General features: G+C 36.5%; 1 long non-coding RNA gene across 4 annotated transcripts; it reads left to right on the top strand.

The window, feature by feature from the left end:
• Window positions 1–2,622: 2,622 nt before the first annotated feature.
• LOC139826933 (uncharacterized) lies at window positions 2,623–24,137 on the top strand. 4 transcript variants are annotated; one of them, XR_011737060.1, is made up of 4 exons: window positions 2,623–3,384; window positions 14,479–14,597; window positions 17,741–18,016; window positions 20,017–24,137. It is a non-coding gene; the product is annotated as an uncharacterized lncRNA (long non-coding RNA). The 4 variants fall into 4 exon arrangements; XR_011737059.1 differs by having other exon boundaries at window positions 17,737–18,016; XR_011737062.1 differs by lacking the exon at window positions 14,479–14,597.
• The last annotated feature ends 1,079 nt before the right edge of the window (window positions 24,138–25,216 follow it).

Genomic DNA, 25,216 nt, shown 5'->3' with positions numbered 1-25,216 from the left:
CAATTACTCACCACTTGCTGACTGATATCCAGCCAGTCCCTGAGGAGTAGCTGCCTCCCCCTGGCCAACTCCTTCCAGTATTATTGTTCAGCATGACTATCATACAGTATGGAATATCCCTTTGGCCGGTTTGGATCATCTGCCCTGGCTGTGTCCCCTCCCAGCTTCTTGTGCACCCTCGGCCTTCTCACTGCCCAGGTGGTATAAGAAGCTGAAAAGTCCTTGACTTAGTGTAAGCACTGATCCACGAGATCTAAAACATCAGTGTGCTATCAACATTATTCTCATCCTAAATCCAAAACAAAGCACTATACGACTACTAGGAAGAAAAATAACTCTATCCCAGCTGAAACTAGGACAAAAATGAAGATCTTCAAATACATTGACAGTTAGGAACATAGATCTCTTCTGTAAAACCTAAGGAAGTAACATGTTTTCTAGCAATAGGTATTCTGTGTTATCCATTTTATCTCCCTTCCATCTCTTCTGGCAAAAGTTGAAAAGGGAAAATGAAAGAGAAACATAAAAGATAACATTAACAGATAATGCATTTTAAAGGAATCTTTTGGATAAAATAATTTAATAATAAGGTGAGTAAGAATGATGAGTGATGAGTCTTTATGTGTTTCTTTTCACACCCAAAACACTTTAAAAAGATGAATTTACTGGTTTGGCTTCTGTTATAAGAATGCCTTTTGAAATCATACAGCATGAAGGAGTCTTTGTTCCTGGTTGTTGTCATTAATTTCAGTGGAATATGATTGGCTTTGGTAGTATAAAAAGATAATTAATCTGGTAGTGAAACAGAACAGATAGGTGGGTCATGTGGATAAACTAAAATTTAATTTGTTTGACCACAGAGGACAGATGACAGAGACTCACCAACTATATGAACTTTCCCCCAGGCTAAGTCCAGTCAGTAATCTGAAACTGCAGTGATTTAGATGGAGTCATAAGCATGTTGATCATTTGCTCATTTTCCCTGCCCTTCACTGGTGGGAGAAGTCAATCAATGACAGTTCTGTCATTAACAGCTTCAAATGCTGACAGTTGAGGTAACAGTTTACAGTAGATTTTGTCCACATCCAAGAAGAATAGACTAGAATTCAGGATTTCCATATATTAAAAAAGCTTTGGTGTCACTGAGCTGCAAACTTAAGTGTACTCGTTTGTTCTGCTTTCAAACCGTGATTCTTTATGTCCAGCTTCAATAGCAGAAATCCTTGAACATTCTCTGGCAGAAATGTGATTCAAAACAATGTGTATTCTCCTCCATGTCAGAGAGCAATATTGTGTAAACCTCTGTTGTCTTGTGTAGTTTCTAATCTCTGGAAATCTAAAACATGCTAATCTGGAAAGCACTTCTGTGCTTGCTTTGGCACATGTAATTACCAAGAAGTGGAGGGTCAGGCTGATTTTTGCTTACATTTACCATTCATTAGTCACAATTGTTTTCAATTGTTGAGTATAATTTTTTTCTGCCTATCTAGTTTTATTATTACTCTACACACATGTCATCCCATTATTAAAATTATTCCCCAAAGCAATTCCTGTAGTAAATAATACATCTGGGAAAGCCACTTTGCAGAAAATGAATCAGTACTTCTGGCAATGAAACGACTGAGAGTCTTCTGCCAGTTTTACTGAATTTTGATGAAACAGTGAGACAGCATCCCATGTGGTGGACGGCAAAAACGAGTCCCGTGATAAAAACATATTTGCAGCTTTGAACTTCTTCCCATTTTTCTAAATTAATTTAATTCACCAAGCCAAAGGAAGCTGGCCATTTTTAATTACTTAGTGCCTGATACCTAGTCTAGCTGAGCGTTTTACTAGTCATAGCATCTGGGCATCAGTGTCTGCTACTGTGTCTGTCAGAGGCCCCACACGTCTGCTGTGAATGATGCTGGTCAATAAAGGGACATAAAGAGAAATTTTACCAAACAGAGATGGCTGGAATGAAGCAGTGCTTTGGCAATAAGTCCACCTCAGTGGGAAAGAGTCTAAATTGTCAAGTAATATCTCCATGAAACTGTAACTTCTGGTGGAGCGAGAGGACTTGCTTTAGAAAAAGGCATCCATGGTTTGGTGATTTTTTAGTAACTGGAGAAGCTAGTCCATCAGAAGGCATATTGTCCTACTGGTTAATAACATATACTGCCAAAATTGCATGTCTTGTTTCAGCATCTGAATGATCTTCCCTTACCCTAGGGACAGTTAAAATTGTTGTGTCTTTCAAGTGTAAATTAAACAGTCATCTATCAGAAATCTTTCTTTCTGTGTGTCCTGATTGTGATCAAGCCCCAGCCTTCCATTTGTTACATTAAATATTCAATCCTTTTACAGTGCTTTAGGTCTTAACAAATATATGCAAGTACCCTAAAGTTCTGATTTTGACACATAAAATAATTAATATACATAGGTATTGCAGACATCAAGGTGCAAACATGGTCTTTAGGCACTATCATGAAGTTTCATTCCACTACGGGTTTTGCTGATACAAAACAAGTGTGATTAAACACCAGTCTGTGTATTGGGTTTGTATGGCAAAGTTTTGCCAGCGGGGGAGCTACAGAGGTGGCTTCTGTGAGAAACTGCTAGAACCTTCCCATGTCCGATAAAGCCAATGTCAGGCAGCTCCAAGATGGACCTGTCTCTGGTCAATTCTGAGCCTATCAGTGGATTGGTAGCTCCTCTGTGATAGCATAGTTAAGAAGGGGAAAAAAGCAGCTGTGCAAAAGCAGCTGGAAGAGAAGAGTGAGAATACATGAGAGAAACGACTCTGCAGACACAAAGGTCAATGAAGAAGGAAGGGGAGGAGGTACTCCAGATGCGAGAGCAGAGATTGCCCTGTAGCCTGTGGTGAATACCATGGTGAGGCTGGCTGTCCTTCTGCAGCCCATGGAGGTTAACAGTGGAGCAGATTTCTACTTGCAGCTTGGACCCCACACTGGAACAGGTGGATGTGCCTGAGGGAGGCTGTGACCCTGTGGGAAGCCCGCACTGGAGCAGGCTTGTGGCAGGACTTGTGGACCCGCAGAAAGAGAAGCCCATGCTGGAGGAAGTTTGTAGGCAGGACTTGTGACCTCAGGGGAATCCACACTGGAGGAGTCTGGTCCGGAAGGACTGTACCCCATGGAAAGGACTGACACTGGAGCAGTTTGTGAAGAACTGCAGGCCATAGGAAGGACCCACACTGGAAAAACTCACGGAGGACTGTTTCCCATGGGAGACTCTCTGTGCTGGAGTAGGGGAAGAATGCGAGAAGGAAGGAGCAGCAGAGACGTGTGATGAACCAGCCACAACCCACATTCTTCATGCTCCTCCACTGCTCAAGGGAGGAGATAGAGAGTTTGGGAATGAAGTTGAGCCCAAGAAGAAAAGGTGAGGTGAAGGTGTTTTAAGATTTGTTTTTATTTCTCATCGTCCTACTCTGATTTGATTTGTGATAAATTAATTTGCCCAAGTAGAGTCTGTTCTGTCCATTATGGTAACTGCTGAGTGATGTCCCTGCCTTCCATTATATCATAGGCATCTTCATGGAGCTGAGATAAGCAAGAGACATTGAGCAGCAAGTAAAGTCCAGAGATAATACTTTTCTGGAAAAAAAAAAAAAGAAGTCATATATTTAGGAAACTGAGTAATGTCCATTATATTGGAATAATATGAAACTTTCATTTTGTCTCATAAATAAAAAATCCAGGTGCAAGTGAATCCTGGTGTAGTCACTTCTTAATGCAAAGAATATACTTCTCAAGATACACGTGGTCCAAGTATTAATCTGTGTAGTGGAATCCTTGAATAATAGAAGGAAACATGAAGCATCTTAACTAGTTGTAACATTTGGGTTAAGGTTAAGGGACAGAGTTACTAATTTCTTTTGATATGAAGCACAGGGAGAAATTATTTGAATATGGATGAAATTCCTTTATTACTCTTGGCACATTCTGTGGAACGCTGGGGAAATAGGATGGGAAGAAGTGCTGTCTTCTCTTTTTGAGGCTCATACACTCTAAGCAGAGACTCTCATGAATCCAGAAAGTGGAAATTGCAATGTGCCCTCTGAAAAGTTTACATATTGTTATGTGAAATGTACATGGTCTCTAAGTGCTTGTCAGTCGTAAATTATATTGAGAGACATAAAATGAGAAGAAGAAAACTTTTCCAGGAAATTCTAAACCTACACGGTGTGGGGCCAAAATTATCCTTGAAAATAAGAGCAGCATCTTCACAGTCTTTGCATTTTCCAAGAATTGAGGCTTTTTTCTCTCTTTAAAAAAAAAAAAAAATATTGTTTTTGCTTTATTTGTTAGTTGATACTCCTTAACCTTCATCAGTTTGAAAAAGAACTTTATAGTTAGGTGTATTTATTCAGTGGATTCCTTTATATATCCATCTGCTTTTTAATACAGTCAGCAATTCTGTTAGCTCTTACCAAGAAAGAAACAAAGGAGTATATAGTCTTATAATTAGTAACATATAAAAGAAATTATAATGAGTGTACATAAGGTGAAAATGCAAATTTTTTCTTTGCCTTTGTAGATGAAGGTGTTGGGAATCAGTGGTTAATCCACAGAGATTTCATTAATGAGCCAACAGGACTATAACAATTCAGCAGATATTTAATAAATACCTAAAATATGTTTATACATCTGTTGCTGTCTCTTTTGTGAGTTGTAATTAAAACAGCAATTGTATCTCTCTTGGGCAGAATTGTTTTGAAGGCAACACAAGCACTGGGAAAGATATAGAAGAAAATGAATGGTTAGGTTTAGAAGATTTGCTCTCTAGGTACATCTCATGCAGGGAGGGCTGGATTTGCTGTATTTTGGAGATTTTTAGTGTTCCTTAACTCAGTCACTTTTGCTCCATTATGTTAAGCAACCTTCTGTCACCAATTTGTAAGCCTTTTTGGTTTTGTTTTTTTTTTTTCCTGGAAAAAGCACAGTCTAGAAACATCCAACAGAACGTTCACTCAGAGTTAAACAGCTGCAGAAAAGTAAAATATGCTAGTATCACAGAATGAAAAACAAGTATTGATTTAATACCAACATTAGGAAACAGAAAAGTTCCATCATGAACTTTCTTCAATACTCTCATGCAGTGTAGTTCTCCTAGCACTTCTAAGGGAAGTGCTTCAGAAAAAAACATGCGTTTTACTAGAAGACTTTTACCTTGGTGATTATTTCTTACCACACAGCATCTATATGCCTTTGATATGATTTATGTTACCTCTAAATTAAATATTCTGTTTGAGTACTCCCCTGTAACAATAATAATTGATGTAGAAACTGGTATTTGGAAGTGCATGAACATTATCTTATCAGCTGCTGTCTCTCCAAAGTTGCCCCTCAGATTGATTCAGAATACACAATTTGAAATTATTGTCCAAAAAAATGTATTTCAAAAATAGCACAAACTGAAAATTGGGTTTAAAACAGAACATCTGTTAGACCGGGAATCTTTCTTTTATCCATTTATCAAAATATTAGTCAGAAAAGTGCTTCCTTCTGCACATCTCTAACCAAGAACTCCATGGGTCATTTCTGTCAAGAATATTCCAGTTTAAAGTTACTAATTTTAGGGATAATAAACTGAAGAAAATACTTTGCATATATTTAAGAAAAAGCTTTTATAAATTTGTTTAGTATCTATCCTGTCATTGTGCATGACTGCCATTCTCTTTCAGGTTGATGTGGGTTGGCTTTCCCACTGAGCAGAAACCTGCTTCAGCAGTGGTTCTGTCACGATAAAATGCATCTTTGTCTGGCCTCATTGTAACTTCTGATTTAATCTTTTTCCTTATAAAAGTGTCTCTGCATCATAATACTTACCTCAAATTCTGAACTGGAGGAATAAAAAATATTTTATGACACATGTACTGAGGCAAGATCCTCTCTTTACCTTTTTCTCAGGTTTGTATTTCATTATTATTTAATTTTCACCCTTGGAACATTTACATATCCAAGTTAGAAGCTACAAAGTTCAAATGGTTTTCAATGATCTATTCCACCAAGAAACTGGTAGTCCCACTTTAGTTTTTATATAGGAATATATAATTCATAATCTTATAACTATGAAATGGCTGAAGGGATTTTCCTCTAATGCCCCAGAAATATTTACTTCAGAAGAAAGCCAAGCATGAAAACAAACTTTAAGAAAAATGAATTTTATTAAGTCCAAAAGAAGTTTAATAAGCAAGGAGGTCTATTATATAGCAAGGTTAAATATAGATTTTGTTGCTATTGAGTGCTGTCACTTTACAAAGAAATGTAAATTTCTCTCCCAGGAAGGAGCTAACTTCCTCATTTAACCTTTATTTTTAATGAGAACCCATTTCCCATAAATAGCAACAATTATCTCTCCAAAACTGTCTTCCACCTTGATTTTAAAAACAGCAGCAGGTTTTATGTGCATACTATATCTATGTATATTATTTAGGTATATTTCTTACTAAAATGTTTTGGTTCCAATAAATCTGAAATGCAGGTTAAAATGTATTTCTAATCTGAATGATGTCTAATCAGGTTGATGGTTAAACTGACTAACAGTAGCACAAAATGACAGAGAACTTATCACAACAAATGTACACAAGAGGACCAAGATAAAGATAATTCAGCATAAAAAGAGAATGAGAACAAAGAACTAAGAGAAAGAAATAACAAGTAATATAACTTGTCTCAATTTCTCCCCTTTCATCACCAGTCGTGAGGCCACATGTACTGTGTCCAGCTCTGGGTTCCCTAGTACAAGACGGACAGATGCACTTACTGGAGAGAGACAAATGAAGGGCCACTAAGATAGTGAAGGGACTGGAGCATCTCTCCTCTGAGAAAAGCCTGAGAGAGTTGGGAGTATTCAGCCTGGAGAGTAGAAGGTTCAGGATGGATCTCATCAGTGTACATAAATACGTGAAGGAAGAATGCAAAGAGGATGAAGGCAGGGTCTTCTCAGTGGTGCCCAATGACAGGACCAGAGGCAGTGGTCACAAACTGAAATGTGGGAGGGTCCATTTGAATATCAGGAAACACTCTGTTTTTACTGGGAGGGTGACTGAACACTGACAAAGATTTCCCAGGGAGGTTATGGAGTTTCCTTCCTTGGACAAGATGAGTTCCCTTCCAACCTCAACCATTCTGTGATTCTGTAATGCTGTGATTCTGTGATTACAGAATCACAGAATGGTTTGGGTTGGAAGTGACCTCTGGAGATCATCTAGTCTAACCCACCTGCTAAAGCAGGTTCATCTAGAGCAGGTTGAACAGGAGTGTGTGCAGATGGGTTTTGAACATCTCCAGGGAAGGAGACTCCACAAGCTCTCTGAGCAGCTTGTTCCAGTGCTCTGTCACCCTCAAAGTAAAGAAATTTCTCCTCATATTCGGATGGAACCTCCTATGTTTCAGTCTGTGATTCTATGAGTACTGTGGTACTAGCTAATTTGGGACATAATTCTAATCTTTGTTCAAGTATCACTTCTAAGATCTAATTTGTTTGTTCTAGTTTGAGTTAGTCTTCCTTCACTGATATTTGAAATAAAACTAGCATAGGGGATATGTCTGTCATAGTTTGTTGCTTGGGCCTGCCACTCGTGTTTATCTTATTTATTCGTTGGTTTGGTGTTTGCATTGTCTGCATATAGTTGCAAGGAATGTGCATAAACTCACCCATCAACAGATGTTATAATGTAATAAGGACAATTCTTCATGTATTTTTGAGACTTTTCAATTTACCAGGACAGTGAAATAGATAATATGTATCTGCCTATTCGCTGTTCATACAAGATTGTAATGTATTTTCCTATGCAATGAAAAGTATTCATTGTGGAGAAAGGACCACTGAAAGCTTTCATGAGGTTCCCATTGTAACCACTTGTTCTCTCTCCACGTATTTTGAACAGCTGCCTAATTTGGAGTCTGGCTTTCAGAAAGCCTTATTCCCAAACTAGATACTTAAAGTACAACTAGGCATCTCAGTTGTTGTCTTTGTCCTGAAATGAATCCTGTCTCTGAAAATCAGCAGTTATAAGTGTTGAAGCCAAAGGCAATTTGTTTGTTGCTCAAAATCAACCACAAGACAAAATCCCTTCAGAGATGAGATTTTATTAATTTTGTGCTTGTGGGACAATTCTTTTTTTTAAATAGGTGGGTCTTTTAAACTCCAGATTGTTGGACTGGTGATGGTAACTTCCTGACATGGGTCATCAAGGAGCTGAAGAGACAAGGTGCTCTGCTAGACCTTACACTTTCAAATAAGGAAGAACTGGTATGAGATGTGAAGGCTGGGGGTAGCCTTGGCTTCAGTGACTATGAGATGGCAGAGTTCAGGAAAGAAAATAACAAGTGGAAGGATTATAGCCTTGGACTTGAGGAGAGCATAATTTGGCCTGTTCAGGACTTGCAAGAATTGCATGGGAGATGATCCTGGAGAGCTGCATGATTTTCAATGATCACCGCCTCCAAACTATAGTATGGTCCATCATGTTAAGCAGGAAATTAAGCAAAGGTGGTAGCAGGCCTGCATGTATGAACAAGGAACTCTTGAAAAAAAAAATTAAATATGAAAAGTAACTTACAAGAGGTGGAGTAAGGACAGGTAGCCCAGAAGGAGGCTCTGTCCAAGCATGCAGAGTTGAGATCAGGGGAACTAAAACCCACCTTAAATTGAATCTGCCCCTGGGTGTGAAGGCTTCTACAGGTGAACTCGCAGAAGAAGGAAGACTAGGAAATATGTTGACCTGCTGCGGGATGGTGCAGGAAATCTGGTGACAAAGGACCTGTATGAATTTATGAAGGTGAAATCATGCCTGACAAAACTGATAGCTTTCTGCAATGAAAAAACTAGCTTGTAGATGAGGAGAGTGCAGTAAATGTTGTTCATCCTGAATTTAGGAAGACTTTCCACAGTGTCTCACATAACATCCCCGTAGGCAAAGTGATGAAATGTGGATTGAAAACAAAATGAACTGTTCTGTGCAGACTGTTGTGATGAGCAACACAGTCTAGCTAGAGAACAGCCAGGGGTTAGCACAAGGACCAATACTGTTTCATATTTTCATTAATTACCTGAGGAAGAATGTATAATCAGCAAGTTTGCAAATGATACAAAAGTGGGAGAAGTGGTTGACAGATCCAAAAGTTGCACTGCCATTCAGCGGTATCTTGAAAGGCTGGAGAAATGGGTCAATGTGAATCTCAGCAAGTTCAGAGAAAGGCAAGTCCTGTACCTGGGTAGCAATAACCCCATGCACAAGTACAGATTGATAGATTGATAGCTGACTGATTGGAAAGCAGTTTTGCAAAAGAGAAGCTAGGGATCCTAGAGGGCACCAAGATAAATATCAGCCAGCAGTGTGCCCTTGCAACAAAAAAGGCCAGCTGTCTCTTGGGCTTCATTAAGGAGAGTGTGATCAGGAGGCAGAAGAAGGTGATTCTACCTATCTACACAGGACTGATGAGATCATAATCTGGAGTGTTGTGTCAAATGATGGGCCCCCTCCAACAAAAAAGACATGGACATACTCTAGCAAGTTCAATGGAAGGCAAAAAAAATAAAAAAAAGTTAAAGGATTGGAGTATGTGTCATATGAGAGGAGGCTGAGAGAGCTGAAACTGTTCAGCCTGATGAAGACAAGTAGAATAGTGGAACAGGTTGTCCAGAGAGATTGGTAGAATCTCCACCCTTGAAAATATTCAAAACATGGCTGTACATAGCCATGGGCCACCTGTTCTAGGTAACCTTGCTGATAGCGGGGATTTGGACTAGAGGATCTCCAAAAGTGCCTTCCAACTTGAGCCATTCTCTGTGAGTCTACATTTGGTGTTGACTCTGGGTTCTGGATTTCTGGGGCAGAAGTTCAGGATGTAGTGTTAACTCACCACAGTATCAGTTTAAAGAAGAAGCTATTGTTTCAGGTGAAATCTGTAGAAACCTGATTTGACTTAACTAAAATTAGAATGTTAGATTAAATTCAAAAAAGGTCAATTTAGTGTAAAATAAAAGATTAAACCAGCATTCTTGAGGACACCAGCTTAGAGCATTTCTCCATTCATTCTATTGAAGGTTTCCCATCTCTGGTAGAAAGTGAAAGTTTGGAGCAAAAAAATCAGTAACATTCTAGAAGTAAGAAATCTAGTATGAATTCTAGATTTTTCTCATAAGTTTCCTAAGTATGATGTTCAAACCCATGATTTTTTGTCTGAAATGTAATACAAGAATAAGTACTTTTCCTTCATTATCTTTTACTGTTTATCTTCATAGCTTCTACTACAATCAGGTATCAGTTTCTCCTGAGGGGCCTCTAAATACCTCAGTTAAACCAAAATGATGTATGAAATTTGTCGTATATGACCAATACTGTAAATTATTATCAACCCAAATATATGAACTGTTGTCCAGACTGTACTAATCTCATACAGTACTTTCAACATACATTGAAAGAGAACAGCTAAGACTTATTAATGTTGCCATGCTCCTTCCATTCTCATGTATCCATCACCTGATATTTTTTCTACCTGCATGATAATTTTACCCTCAGAGTTTTATTAGTTTTAATATTAGTTTCATTGTGAACTTTGTTATGTTACCTCCCACATGCCTTTTAATAGTTTCTGTTATAGGAAGAGATTTTTTTTTAAATTACTGTATTTAATGATTCTAAGTTCTTGCCCTATTAAGGAAACTAATTCCGTACAAGGAGATGAGCCTGTTTTGTTTTGGTCAAGTGCCAAACCCTTTCTGTGAGAAGGTGTTATATCAGACTTCTCAGCAAGAAAAAAGCAAGGAAATCAGTGTGTGGTTGGATCCGAGATGACAATTAGCTATTTTGAAAAATTAATCTCTCATAAATACAACAAGGATTTATTACTAAATTTACAAGCAGCACAGATGTTATTTGATGATACTATCTCAAGGGGAAAAGCATTCTTTTTACATTAAAACATCAACCTTATATGTTTGGCATTATTTGGCAGAATATAACACTCTTCTGTATATGCAGTCAGTGCATCTGCAAACTGATGGTTAAATCATATTGGCAATCTAGAATATATTTCAAATGTGTACTGTATTTTCAGATTAATTGCATGTGCTTTTCTTAAGAAAAGCAGAACAAAGAGAATGAAAGCTGTGTGTAAGTACTGAAGGGCAGCAGTTTCTGATCTCAAGCTAAATATGTAAGCAAATCCACCTTTTATTTTGGGTCTGAAAGCTTCAGTGTCACTTTTTGTGTATATGTGATTATACACAGGAAAAAAAGAAGACAAACCAAACAACCTGAATGTCACAAATGATAGTTACAATGATATGATCGGCTTCTTTCACTCTCTTTCCTGCTTCCCACTTTCTGTTCTTCCTTCCAATAAGTCTTTTCAGAGCATTCTTTCATTGTGCAATTTTAGGGTATGTTGGTTACTTAGATGACATAAATCTCTTTTCAGACAAACTGATTTTCTTGTCTAAAGATCAATCTAAACATCCCAAAGAATCTTACATGGAAAGTACAGAAACTGAGATTGTTAATTAATGAAGAAACCTTGTTTTGCTAACTCAGATTATGGTTTCAAATATGAAATCAGTAAAATGCCTTCTTAGTTTCACATCTCTGTATTTGAACTAGAGTTGGAGTGTAGGTGGTATTCTAGCATAAGATGTTACCAGCATCTCAGTTAGGTACTGAACACTGTAATCTTCAACTTCCTTCCTTTATCTCCCTTTCTTTGACCACAGAATTTCCACAAACTTAATTAATGTCCAAGTGATCTGTATTTTCCTGCTTCAGTGAAAATACAAATGGACTGCATTTTTGCTGCCTACAATTATGGTTAATACTGTGCAAGGTTAAAAAAAAGCTTATTTTATTACACTGCTTGACTCATCACTGCTTTTGTTTTTATCATCTTATTTAGACCTAATCTTTCTTTTGTACATTAGGAATGTCCTCTTTAATAGTCTTTGGTATGTATTTTACAATCATTTTTATAACATGGCAAATTCTATTTAGAGATCTTTCTTAGATTCAGATCAAATCCACCTGCAGTTCAATGTTCTATAATTTCTACTTTTGAAGCACATATTAGGAACTTTTGGGAAAATGGTAAGAAAGTAAAATGGAAAGCATCATTACGACAGCATAAATCCACCTTTGTTTTAAACTTTCTAGCTCTTGTTCTTGTCTTCAAAAAGATGATCAGAATTATGGAATGGCTTTCAGATGAGAAGAAAATCAAAGTAACTGGAAATCTGAGGCCTGGAGAAAGGAAAACAATCTGCTCAGGGTCTTTAAAAAACAGATCATATGGAGAAGTTAAAAGAGGGCTTATCTATTTCAAAACAAAACAAAAGAACTCAACCAAACAAGAGCAACAACAACATAAAAATAAGTAAAACAAAACACAAAGGCACACACACACAAAAGAAAACAAAATAAACATAAAAATCCAACCTAGCAAAAAAACAAAGATTGGGAAAATCAAACTCAGGAATATTAAGGCAGAAAACAGGAATAAAACAAACAAGCAAAGTTAAATCAGAGATTATGTAGTTAAGCTTTGGGATTCCTTGATGAGGAACATCTATGAACATTAAAGGAAGAGCCATACCTACTAAATACAAAGTCATCACATTTAGTTCAGTCTAGTTATTATCTTAATAGTGAATTGGTTGAAGTAGTGAAACTGCTTTGAAGAAGTATGTGTTGAAACACATGAGGAGAGGTGAGATTTTGATTAGCCAAAGATTACTCTTCCCTTGTACCTAAAAGACTTGAAGGCATGGTACCACATGTAGCATTAAGATTAAGACCTCTAAACTGTGTGCAACTGGTACGACTTCTATTAAGCAGCTAATGACATTTTGCATTCTTTTTTTGAAAACCATGACATTTCTGGACCAGATTATGACAAATAGGAATTCCTAGACTTACTAATAGTAGTAAGTCTTTCATTCCTCTCTAAAGAAAAACAAAAGAAACCAACCAACCAACCAACAAACCCCAACAAGCTTTTGTTCATTCTTTTTATTATAACAAGGAAAAAATAAGTAAGAAGCTATGCATTGACCATAGCACATGAAGCACTCCCTGGAAAACTTCATCTTATTTTAAAAAATACATTTTCTATGACTGTGTTTTAAGGTACCATAATGATTCCATAACAGGAAAATTTTATATCCTAACTGTGTTTATGATAGCTACCAAAGGATTAACTGTTATATACCAGTTATTACACCTCACTCCAGGCTTCCACATAGTGATGTTTCAGAAACAAAAATAAAATAATAGAGAATGCACACAGATACACAAATATTAGAGGACATAATTTCATGATGCAGATATATATATTTATTTCCCTAGATAGAATGAGAACTTTGAAGGAAAACTGAAAAAAAACTCCTTTGTTTGCTTGCTTTAAAACTTACAAAATTAAAAGCATTGAAAATATAAGGACATTTTATATTTGTAATATTTAGAAGTGATTTAAAATTTGAAACTGAACATGTAAAGCCTGAAGACTGGGGAAAGGAATGGCTTGAGAGAATTTAGAAGGGGAAAAGTTCATTTTCAAATGATATAATTAATTGGTTGCCCTGGGACTGAAACTAATTAGGAAAGTAATAAGAGCAGAAAGACAACTTTTGTTGTTGTTGTTGTTGTTGTTGTTGTTGTTAATAATCTGTGTGTAATGTTTGGTCTGAGACCCATGTAGTTTTTACATGAATTTCTAGGACTGAGTTCCCAAAGGAACAGTAGAATATTCTGTGTGCTTTTCCTCAGCTTTTTAACTGAACCTCTTGGGCAAAGCATCATAACTTAATAAAACTAATCAAACCAAATAAATATACCTGGAGGTAACATCTCTGACATCAATTCAATGAAGAGTTACAGCTACAAGAAGAAACCGGGCTTTCATCCTGGATTTAAAAGCTAAATCAAGCTGAAATATCTTCACAACAAAGGTTGCCCAAGGAGATAACATATAACCAATGAAATGCCTCACTCCTATAGCTCACAAAACATTATTGGGGAAAAAAAAAAAAAGAAAGCAGGAAAGCAGTAGTCACATTGCCCTGCAATGATCACAGGATCAATATATATGCTTAATACAAAATGAAAAAGGATAAAAGTATCTTCCTTTAATTTATTTTGAGTTACAGAGTGCACCTAATATTTATGTTTTAATTGCTCTGAGAAAGTCATACAGAGAATAACATCACCATTAAAGATGCAGAGTTAAAAACAAAAATAAAATTAAGCTCTCTGAGACACTCTAGGGGCTTAGTTTCCTCTGGCTTAACATTCTTTAGATGATGTCCTTGTACATTAATATTTTATTTCTGAACAGTAACAAAATTCAGTATAATTGTGTTTTGAAATTAGCATTAGTTTTGCATTAAAAATAGTAAGTCTATCTAGATCTTTAGTATACTTTTTTCATTTTTTAAATTTTCCTATTGTTTGTTTTGTTTGTTTGTTTTTTAATGCAGTGCATCTCTAAGTGATTTAACAGTTAAGACTGAAATATGTATCAGATATGCATACTGCATGAAGACATGAGGGTCTTGATGGGAAGGAATGCAGAGAATGAAATCCTGCAGTGAACTGGGTAAGGTAACAGAGAGTTTTGAAGCAGATTTGTTTTTTGTTGGATACAGCAAAGATACAGATTTTATTCTCGTGTCACAGAACCACAGAGTCCTTGAGGTTGGAAGGGATGTCTGGAGGTCTTCCAATCCAACTCTACTCCAGGTAGCTCCAGAGATGCTCCAGTGCCTTCTTCATCCTAGTGGCCTTTCATTGGCCTTTCTCCAGCATGCCCATGTCTCTCTTGTTCTGGGAAGCCCAGGACTGGATACAATACTCCATATGTGGCCTCACGAGAGCTGGGGAGAGGGAAGGATCACTTCTCTTGGCCTGCTGGCAACATTCCTCCTCATGTAGCCCAGAGTCTTGGATTCTAATTAAAGTTTGAAACAATCAGTTCTAAGGTATTTATCTGTGAATATAAGACACCACTTGAGCTCTGGGCATTAGTTTGAAAGTATTGTACCTAAACAAGGAAGCACAGTCACTGGGTTTGCCTTTCAGTTTCTTCCCACAGGAGTCAAATAAAATGTACATTTCTACAACAGTATATTCCAATATGAAGTCAAGTAGGTCAATTTAAAGCACAGATATTTTATCTGCTTTCCTCTGGCTGAAAATTTGCAACACATTCTCACCTCTGAGACAGTCACTTGACATCTGAGACTTTGTCAATAAGGTTGCTTCTTTTGTACTCTATCCTACTCCTTTAGTGGTACGTGAAGTGGACCAGCAGCAGTGTACTGGGAGAGCAGCTTTCACTGCATATGGCAGCTCCAGTGCTTCTCATGTCTGCCTATGCTCACAAATTTTCCACTGTACTTTCCTGAGCAGTCCCTGTCCTAAACCAAAGAGTTTACAAGCTGTAACGAGTCTCAGCTCAAATTTAGGGTAGTTCTTAGTATGAAGAAACTAGTTTATCGTCAGAGATTCCTTCCAATTTACATTATTCTGTGATTTTCAGCAGTAAAATAGGGCACAAATTTGGATTGAAATAAATTAATACAATAGATCTACAGCTAAAGGTAGCTGTAAAGTCACAGAAGGACAGTAAATGGAAAGCCTAGGCTAAAGTACACTATCTGTCTTGCTGAAGACTTGCCATACATAGAAAGTTCATATCCTGACCGGTGGCCTGCAGGTCTGTCCCAGGATGTGTGTTACAAGGATGGGGACTGCAGGGACATGAGAAGTAAGTGAGTTGTAGAAGAGGCAAGCTGACCCATGGCCATCCCAAAGATGAAGCTTTCAGGAGAGGCAGTCATTATCAATAAGGTTTACCCAGTGGAAGAAAAATGAAAATCTTGGATTTGGATTTTGAATTGTATAGTACAATATTTGAACGGAAGTCTCAGTCAAATAATAGAGAGCTTTCATTTCTGGTTTGGGTTAAGAAACAGGAAAATATTGAGGCGGGTATTCAAATACTTTTGAGGCCTGGGACTTTAGTACTTCAGCTGTGGGAACAGAATGAGGAATGATAAAGAGTTGGGAATGATAATAGTTAGGAATTAGTACAGGTTTTTTTCTTCAGACATTCACTTTCAAAAACTTTGAACTTAAATGCTTAGGACAGTTACTCACTTCAAGGAAGTACACATATTTCACACATGACAAAAAAAGCAAGGACTAGGTACCCAATATCCATTTCACAGACCAGAAATACTAATTGAGACAGTCCATGAAATCAAAGTGTGAGTTAAATGCTTTCCAACTGAACAGAACATTGTATTTGTTGCTTCTGCGTGAACGAGGAAAAAGAGGTATTAAATCCCTGTTTGGGAGAACAGTCTGACCTCATGCATGCCATGACAATTCTCTACAGTCCATTCATTTTGTTTCTTCTTAGTGAGTGCATTAAAAGGTGGTCCTTTATACCTTTTTACATAAAGCACTTTATAAATTCAAGTGTTGCTAATGAGATTACTGGGAGTTAGAGGACACAAGGGCTGGTTTATTTTACCCACATTTAAATTCTGTATACTCTTTCCTCTGTTTCATTGACATGCTGGTAAGCAGCTATGTAATTCTTCACTTCTTTAATCAAGTATATGAACAAACTATATGGAAATCATATGTAACATGTACAAATCTTCTTTAACAAATCAAATCTCAATTCAGAAATACAAATGATGAACTGGGAACAGAAATATATATGTATTTTTTCCCAAATAAAAAGCGCTCTGCCAACAAAAAAAGACATTTTTCACAGTTAAAATGTATAGCAGAATCTTTTTTCTTTGCATTAACAAAGAGGAATAGGAAGGGATATGTTCCTAGTCACTTGAAAGACAAATTGGTTGGCTATTGGTTGTTTTCTGATACCAGTATATCTTTGTGAAACTATGGAATATTTGAGTGAGATTTTATCTGTTTTTTTTCTTTCTCTTCCCCTGACTCTCTCATGTAATATGCAGCTTTTTTTTGCTCTCTACTTACTCAGACATATTTCTATGAATTCATTTTGTTGAGTTTTCACTTCTTGCTACGTAGTCCAAATCTGGTTTTAACTGTACTTTTATTTCATCAGCTTGATTAATCACAACAAAATTATTCAATAATTTTGTGTGGAGAACTTTACGAGTATTACATACTGATACAATTGCAATTTGCAAGAGATGCCATCTCAAGTAGTTGTTTCAAATAATGGAACAAGCTGTTAACCTTTTGCTCTACACAACGTAAGTGTAATTTTGAAAATAGTAATAACCAGATCTCTCACTACTGAAAACTGTTCTGGTTTGTGACAGAGAAATTCTGTATCCAGACAGAAGTTGATAAAGTAGGTCAAGCACATGGTTAACTTGCAGACATCAATCACTTTCAGGGGAAGAAATAAATTATCATTGTTTTCTAACCATCTAAGCAGATACTTCTTTCTTGCTGCACATTTTGAAAACTATGCATTTGTCTTTTTGAAATGGTTGCAGATTAATCTGAAATATCTAGAAAGCAGCCTAATCAAATAACAAACAGCTACCATGTGTGAATTTCTTACACACCTGTTTAGGGCTCTAGGATTAATATGTCTTCCTGGATTTTGTTACCATATCTGAATATTACAGGAGTTATGGCAGGTAAGCAAATGCTACTATCTAAAATGTTTTCAAGGCCTTGAATGTTTTCATTGATTTTTTTTTTTCTTTTTTTTTTTATTTAAGATAGAAGTCACGTAAGGTGAAAAATGCTCTCCCGCACTGTGAGGAAGGAAGACAAGGATGTGGGTGAGAAGAAGGTCAGAGGTACAGCTCCAGGTTGCATACATAACTCCCATCTTGTGGTACCTCTGTTGCCACAGCAATCCAGCAGTGCAAATTAAGATAGAGCAAGGATGGAGAAAGAAAAAAATATATGTCTCATATCATTCATCTTAGATTGTGGAAGTAATCGCATCTCTACATACGCCTATCCCCAGAGAACATCCACTTGAGCTAAATGTTTGTAAGCATTACTCATAGAACAAATTCTCTATGCATTTAGCATATTTTATTCTGTTACTTGATAGAGAAATCTTAGTTTGATTCTACATTATTACTTCAATAACCTAGATTTGTAAACATCTCACATATTTATTACGCTAAGGTATCCTTAATTTTTGCTCATACCCTTTGAACTAATCACTAAGTTACTATAAATATATCTTTCTTAATATTACAACTAACACATTATGCTTGAGTTTTTATACTGTTGTTATCCTTACTCCTTTTAAAGACAACACATTTAAAAAAAAAAATTTATTTCTTTTTATACATGATGCATAGCTCTTATTTCTGAGAGCCTTGAGCATAAATAAAAATAACACATTAGAAAAATAGTTGTTCTTTAATTTTAAAAAATATTTTAACATATGAAAATAGTGGTGTGTGTTTCAACAAGATATAACTTGATCAGCACATTTGATGATGAAAAAATTGATTTATGAATACATCAAATTTTTAAAATTATTAATTTTTCACTTAATACTTCAAATATTTTAACTCAAAACCTTTTAAAATATGAAGAACTATTATACAAGGGCTTAGGTATATAATTATGCAATAGTAATTTGATAGGAACTCCGAAAGAATTAAAGTATTTAATTCTCCATGACATCAGTAAGAATTTTGATGAAATGTTAGATTATTTGAAGCTGACAAAGGGTTCCTTCCTACATTTACATAGAGACATATTTCTAAAACCAAATATTTGCCAGTATTCCATGGGAAATGTTTTTTTTTAATTGGAAATTAATTTACTAAAAGAACAAAAGTTTCAAATCAATGTATAAAGAGCAGTAGAAGGTAGGCTTTTAAGTTATTTTAGGCCTGTGCTCTTCTAAAACTCCAATCCTGATTGTCAGGAAAACTTTGTGTAAGACTCTAGTTCTTTCTTTATTTTACTTAGAAAATGTATTGCTATATGTGAACATAAGGAAATAATTTATAATTGTTTGTAATATTTAAATGACAGATTCTCTCCTGAATATAAAATTGAGCTCTATATATTTATCACCAGTGAGGATATGGTTTTTAATCTGGGTCGTAAATCTTCTGCAAGCATCTTTTCAATGGTTAATCTCCAAGAACAGGTTGATGCACAGAGTTGTCTGGTTGGACGTAGCATCAAGGATGTTGCATGGGATTTTAATTGCATAGATTAATTGATAGGAAATGAGACTGTCATGCCTTAAACTTGAGCACAACAACCTGAACAATGTCTGTGTATTTCTAAGTAGAAACTAAGAATATTTACAGAAGACTGTATCGGTGTAAAGGCTGGAATATTTCCAGGCTGGTAAAGGAATAATTTGTGTTGCAATTCTTATTTATTATAATGAATGCTTGGTAGGGGGAATGTCAATAGTTAACAAGTACTGCGTATTACCATTAAAAGATTGCTTTAGAGATCTCATAAGTGATTTGTGTTGGAGCTTAATAGCATAAAATTGCAGCCATTATTCAGAAACAAATTGAATCACTATAAAACAGCATTGCAAGGACAAGAGTAGCTACATGACAGTCCTAGAGGCTACTCCAAAGCTGCCAACATAATTGTCTGAGGAATTTGCCAAAGAGACAGATGCTGCTAACAGAAAATAATGTTCCACTCCCTGGCATTTGGTTATAGCAAACCTAACATAAACATAAGTGAAAGAGTGTTCTTCATTCCCACACAACATTATTTCATGTCTACAGAAGGTGAGCATAGTTGTATTTTCCCAATTCTGTCTCAGACAGATTGCCAGAGGAATTCTGCAGCCCTTGGAAGCTGATTTGTGCACAAAAAAAAACGTTTCAAACTCTGCTATGAATCTGTCACCTGTACTGCAGTACACAGATACTTTTAAAGAATGGCAGCTTGAGAGAGAAAAGTTTTAGTACAATCATAGTGATCTTCTTAACTCTCAAGTTCAGCGAATCAGAATTGATAATGTTACGTTTCTATTTTTTTATTCCTTACAGAATTCCAGAAAGAATTCTCTTGGGTTATACTGTGTAAACCCTGTTGCAGACAAGAAGATAACTTAGAACAGAAAGTTCTATTTGCTCTACCACTTAACACTTAAATGATACATCAGGTAATGGGAAACCTGAGCTGGAAACACTAATATAAACTATAGGCCTGCCACCCAAAATCCCATTTCAGAATGGACCACATAGCCAGTGCACAGTGCCTAAAATGTAAGCTGTTCATCAGCCACTGCACAGCTGATCTGTATCTTTTGAGTTTTTGAAGATCAGAAGGGCAAAGGCTCAGTGTATGCACTAAAGGACTGCTCTATGTTGAACGCGCAGGCAACATGTTCATGAGCAAGAGAAAATTTAGCACACTGAGCACATTGACCTGCCACAGGCATAGAGCATTGAGTAGAAAAAACCCAGGAGGAGCACTGTTGGAAAGGTACAGGAGGTTGCCTTTAGGTTGGCCTTCTACTGAAGAGTCAAAACCAATGAAGAATTTAAGATAGATTGAAAAGCACAAGTCCTGAGCAGACAGCAGTTTATTCATGTTTTCATTTGAACTATGAGGAAAGGGCAAGGGCAGTAAAATGTCAAATAAAATGCAATGTCTGTTGTTCACATACGGAAAATAATCCTAGTTATCCAAAGACTCTGAGTCTGAAGATCTTGTAGTCATTGTGGATTGTTTTCTGAAAATATCAGGTAAGTGAACATCAGTGACCAAAACATCAAAAGGGACATCAGGAATTATTAAGAAAGAAAGAAATCAAGAACAAAAGAGAAAATTCCATTATGTCACTGTGGAGACCTTTTTTTTTTTTTTCCACTGTCTTTAGCACTGTATGCAGGTCTCATCCTCCCATCACAAAAATCATGTAATAGAACTAAAAAAGAGAGGAAAGCAAAGAAAATTATGAAAGATACAAAAAAATTGCTGTATGAGGAGAGATTAAAAGACTATCACTCTTGTTCCTGGGAAAAATTAAAAAACAGTAAGATACATTTTTCAAAAATCACAGATTGCATTAGGAAGGTGAACTAAAGGTTTAGTATCTAGATTTACTGGAGAACTGAGGCAGACAAAGAATTAGGCAGCAGTCTTAGTTGGTAAATTTTCATACAAGATATAAAAAACTGTGAAACTCACAAAAAATGTAAGGTGATTCCTAAGCGAGAGTCTTGAGGTGAGACAAGAGTTGCCATGAGTGTATTCTGCCCTAAGCAGTTTGCTCTGTAAATCCATCATGGTTCTGCACAGTAATTTGACTCTGGATCTGAGCACTAAAATGGGGAGACAGCTGGCAGCAGCTCAAGGCAGCTGTTCTCTTCCTTCTTTCCCTGCTGCCAGGACAGGTGGTCTCTCAAAACTATCTTGTTTGTTAATAAACATATAATAAAATTGCATCCGCTTGGTTACACTTGGCAAAAATGTAATACTTCTGTCAGTCTTCATCAGGCCCCTGCCATTCATGATGTTGCAATAACTAGGGACTGAATTGGTGGATGCCCCCTTCAGTACTTCTGCAAAACAGATCAGGTATATTGGACCAAATCCTGCTACTGGTCAAGTCTAGCTGAGTCTCTGCACTCTTCAAGGCACTGTAGAGTGTTTGGGTTTAGTTTACCCTTTTCTGCTTACTCTTTTGTAGTGTCACCTAGGCGTTCATTTCCACTTTGTCCAAGACAACTTGGAATTAGAAAAAAAAATGCTCGTTACTGGACAGTAAGCGTTTATCAGTCTCCCAGATTTCATTTGTTAAAATTTAAATAAGAAATCTCTACTAGCTCTTCATAAGCAGAGAAAATACATTTTTAAAATATGATTTCCACAGAGATATCCAGGTTCTAAAATATGTCTTTCTGCTTATAAATATCCCATGTAGGTTAGTTTAGGTCAAGCCTATTGTACTTTGCATTAAAGATTAAGTTTGTACTTCTAAACTATTGTATTTACATATTAATAACACATTACAGTCTGCTTCAACAGAACACAATTCTCATGGGTTATAAGAACAAAAAAGCAGCAGTGAACAAACGAGCTCAAATGATATACTGACTATTAACATCTAAGCTTTACAAAAGCTGGGATTTTTTTAAGCTAATACAGAATTAGACTCTGTTGCTCAGGATCAAGAGATTGAGAACATACTCCCTGAAGTTGTTATATCCATCATTGTTAAAACTGCTTTTCCTCTTGCAGATTGCAAGCTTTTGAGGGCAGTGAATATATCTGATATGTGCACAATGGCTTATAGCTTTGGTTAACAATTGAAATGGTCCTGGTGGGCTAGCCTTGGTTAACAGCCAGACTCCCATGCAGCCACTCCTCTCTACTCATCAGAAAGGAAAAGAAAATAAGAAAAAGACAGTAATGAGAAATCTTATAGGTTGAGATAAAGTCAAAGAGATTGCTTATCAATTAGAAATGTGGGTAAAATGGACTGGACTTGGCAAAATCCTAATTTAATTTATTGCAAATTTAAATAGATTTGGCCAGCGAGAAACAAGACGACAAACAATGAAGTGAGAACTTTCCTCACCCCATTCCCAGGCTCAACTTGACTCCATCAGTACTGTCCCCCGCCCTGAGCAGTGTAGGAGGGATGGGGACAGGGTTATCAGTACACAGCAGTTTCTGCAGCTCCTTCCTCTTCACACGTTTCTCTGCTCTGAAGTGGGTTTTTCATGGTCTGCTGTGAACACCTGCACCAGAACCATGGAGGACCTTCTCTTTCTCCTCCTTCAACTTCATTGTTCCTACTGTTGCTTTTCACTATTTTTGTTCTCTCCTCCTTGCCTGTGTGGTGTTTTCTGCCCTTTCTTAAATACTTTTTCCAGAGGCACCACCTGCATGGCTGATGGGCTCAGCTGTGTCCTATGGAGGGCCTGTTCGAGCCAGATAGAACCAGCTGAAACCAGCTGTGTCTGTCACAGGGCAGCCCCTGCTCCTCCTCCCATAGACCACCCCTGCAGCCCTCTACTGCCAACACCTTGCTACAGACATCAAATACAATGGTTAAAGTAGCTCTAGTCCTTGGGCATCCATCTTGTTTGCTGTATTTACAGCTTAGTTGTCCATGTTGGATCATGTAGCAATTATTTCTCTACATTTTCCTTTTGATTTTACGGGAGAACTTCAATGAATAGATTTATTTTCTATTTTAATTAAAGAAAAACTGCCTTGAGAGGGAGATATCAGATGCAGACTTTCTAATAGTAAACATCATACTGGTTTATATACATTTATGTAAAATTTCACTCAACTTTTAAAATAATCTGCAGACATTTACTGAGTTATAATATAGCAGAATTGTATTTTCTAGCAACCTTTTAATTTTATAACACCTGGGAAAGGTCAGATCCTACCTTATAAACATCCTGTAAGTGTTAATCTGTTCAGTTTTTCTATTCTGTTATGCTATAAAAGACTTTGTAACACAAGAATTCCTGAAAAAGGAGGGGAGGTACGAGGGCAGGAGGGTAAGAGGAGGGTGAGCAGGCAGGTAGGAGGGAAGGAAGGAAAGGAAAGAGAAAGGGAGAAATTACAAGATGGAAAGAAGAAAATAAAAGATACTGACATACATACACTGAGAAAATTTAATTCCTCAGGATGTCATATTCATAGCATAATGAACTTTGCATATATAATGGAAACATATGTAAGGCAGTTTTTCTTGAAATTTCAAGTAAATAAAAATACTAGACATTAATCTGCAGTCTGGTGTGGATTCTAAGACATTTTCTACCTTTCTATGAATCTTGTACCTCTTCTGTAGACACCTATATTTAAAACAAAACGCACTATTTTTTTTTCATACAATGAACTCTGCAAAGGTAGAATTCCATCAGTATTTTCTATGCAATTCCACGTACTCAAAGATAACTGCCCCCATGATCTTTCTGGCAAAAGTTCAATTTATCATGTTTCTTTTTAAATAAGTGTGAAATAATAATATCTGTGCATTGCTTAGTATGAAATTGTATTAGCTAACACAGTCACTGTGTCATGCTTGGAAATGTTTGTGGCCAGGATGTTTTGCAGTCTGCTTGGTACAGCATTATTCCCTGAAATTTGAAACATTGCATTAAAACAAACGAAAAAAAAATCCTTGTTTTGTAACATAAACCTTTTTCTTGTTAAAAATAAAAAATACATTTTCTGTCTTTTTCAACTTTTTCAAAACTCAGTTTGTTATGACTACGATATGTGCTCTCCTACTGCTACTCAAAACTGCAACACAAAAAGCCATGCCTGTCTAACTGGTTAGGTAGAGATGAAATGAAACTGATTGTACATATCCAGTTAAATGCAAGAAGCAGACAACAAATATTAAAGGCATGCACACTGTTTTACACTAGTTGATATTTCACAGTCTGGGTTTCTTTAATTTGGAGCCAGGCTCTTCTCGGTGACAACCAATGGTAAGACAAGGGGTAATGGGTTTCAACTGGAACACAAAAGGTTCCACTTAAATTTGAGAAGAAACTTTTTCTCAGTGAAGGTAACGGAACACTGGAACAGGCTGCCCAGGGAGATTGTGGAGTCTCCTATTCTGCAGACATTCAAAACCCGCCTGGACACATTCCTGTGTAGCCTCATCTAAGTGTTCCTGCTCCAGCAGGGGGATTGGACTAGATGATCTTTTCAGGTCCTTTCCAATCCCTAACATTCTGTGATTGTGTGATTTTGTGAATGGCTCCTATGAGATGTTTCTGCTTAGCTCTCCCTCTCACTGTTGTGACTATCATGTTGGCTACAGCTGTCTATCATCATTTGTGTAAAAATTGTTTTCCTATCAACATTGTAATAGTTTTTTTTTTATGTCAAGACTGATATCCTGTTTAGGTGAATTTATTAAACTAGGTCAGAAGCAGAAAAAGTAATCTGAAAATTAAATAACAAAAATCAACTGCTGGTATAATAGGATGAGGCTAGAATAGATTATTTTTCTCAATCAAATATATTTGTCTCCCGTATTAATTTTCTTTTCATTTCTTCACATCTCAGTTCTGATTACTTATAATATTAAATAAATTATAAATATAATATTAAAAGTGTCACTTGGTAACCATCTTTCTAAAATTTTGAAAACAAAGGTCAGTGTTAGGCTAGGTGTTAAGAGAAATTGAAGTGATATTGTGTCTGTCTACACAAGCATCAATAATATTTTTCAGCAATTCAATGCTTTTTTAACCATCC

This window comes from Patagioenas fasciata, chromosome 1 (genome assembly GCF_037038585.1).
Source record: "Patagioenas fasciata isolate bPatFas1 chromosome 1, bPatFas1.hap1, whole genome shotgun sequence".
Classification (NCBI taxonomy): Eukaryota; Metazoa; Chordata; class Aves; order Columbiformes; family Columbidae; genus Patagioenas; species Patagioenas fasciata.
The sequence above is the reverse complement of the archived record's forward strand: the minus strand, read 5'-3'. Positions and strand labels throughout refer to the sequence as shown.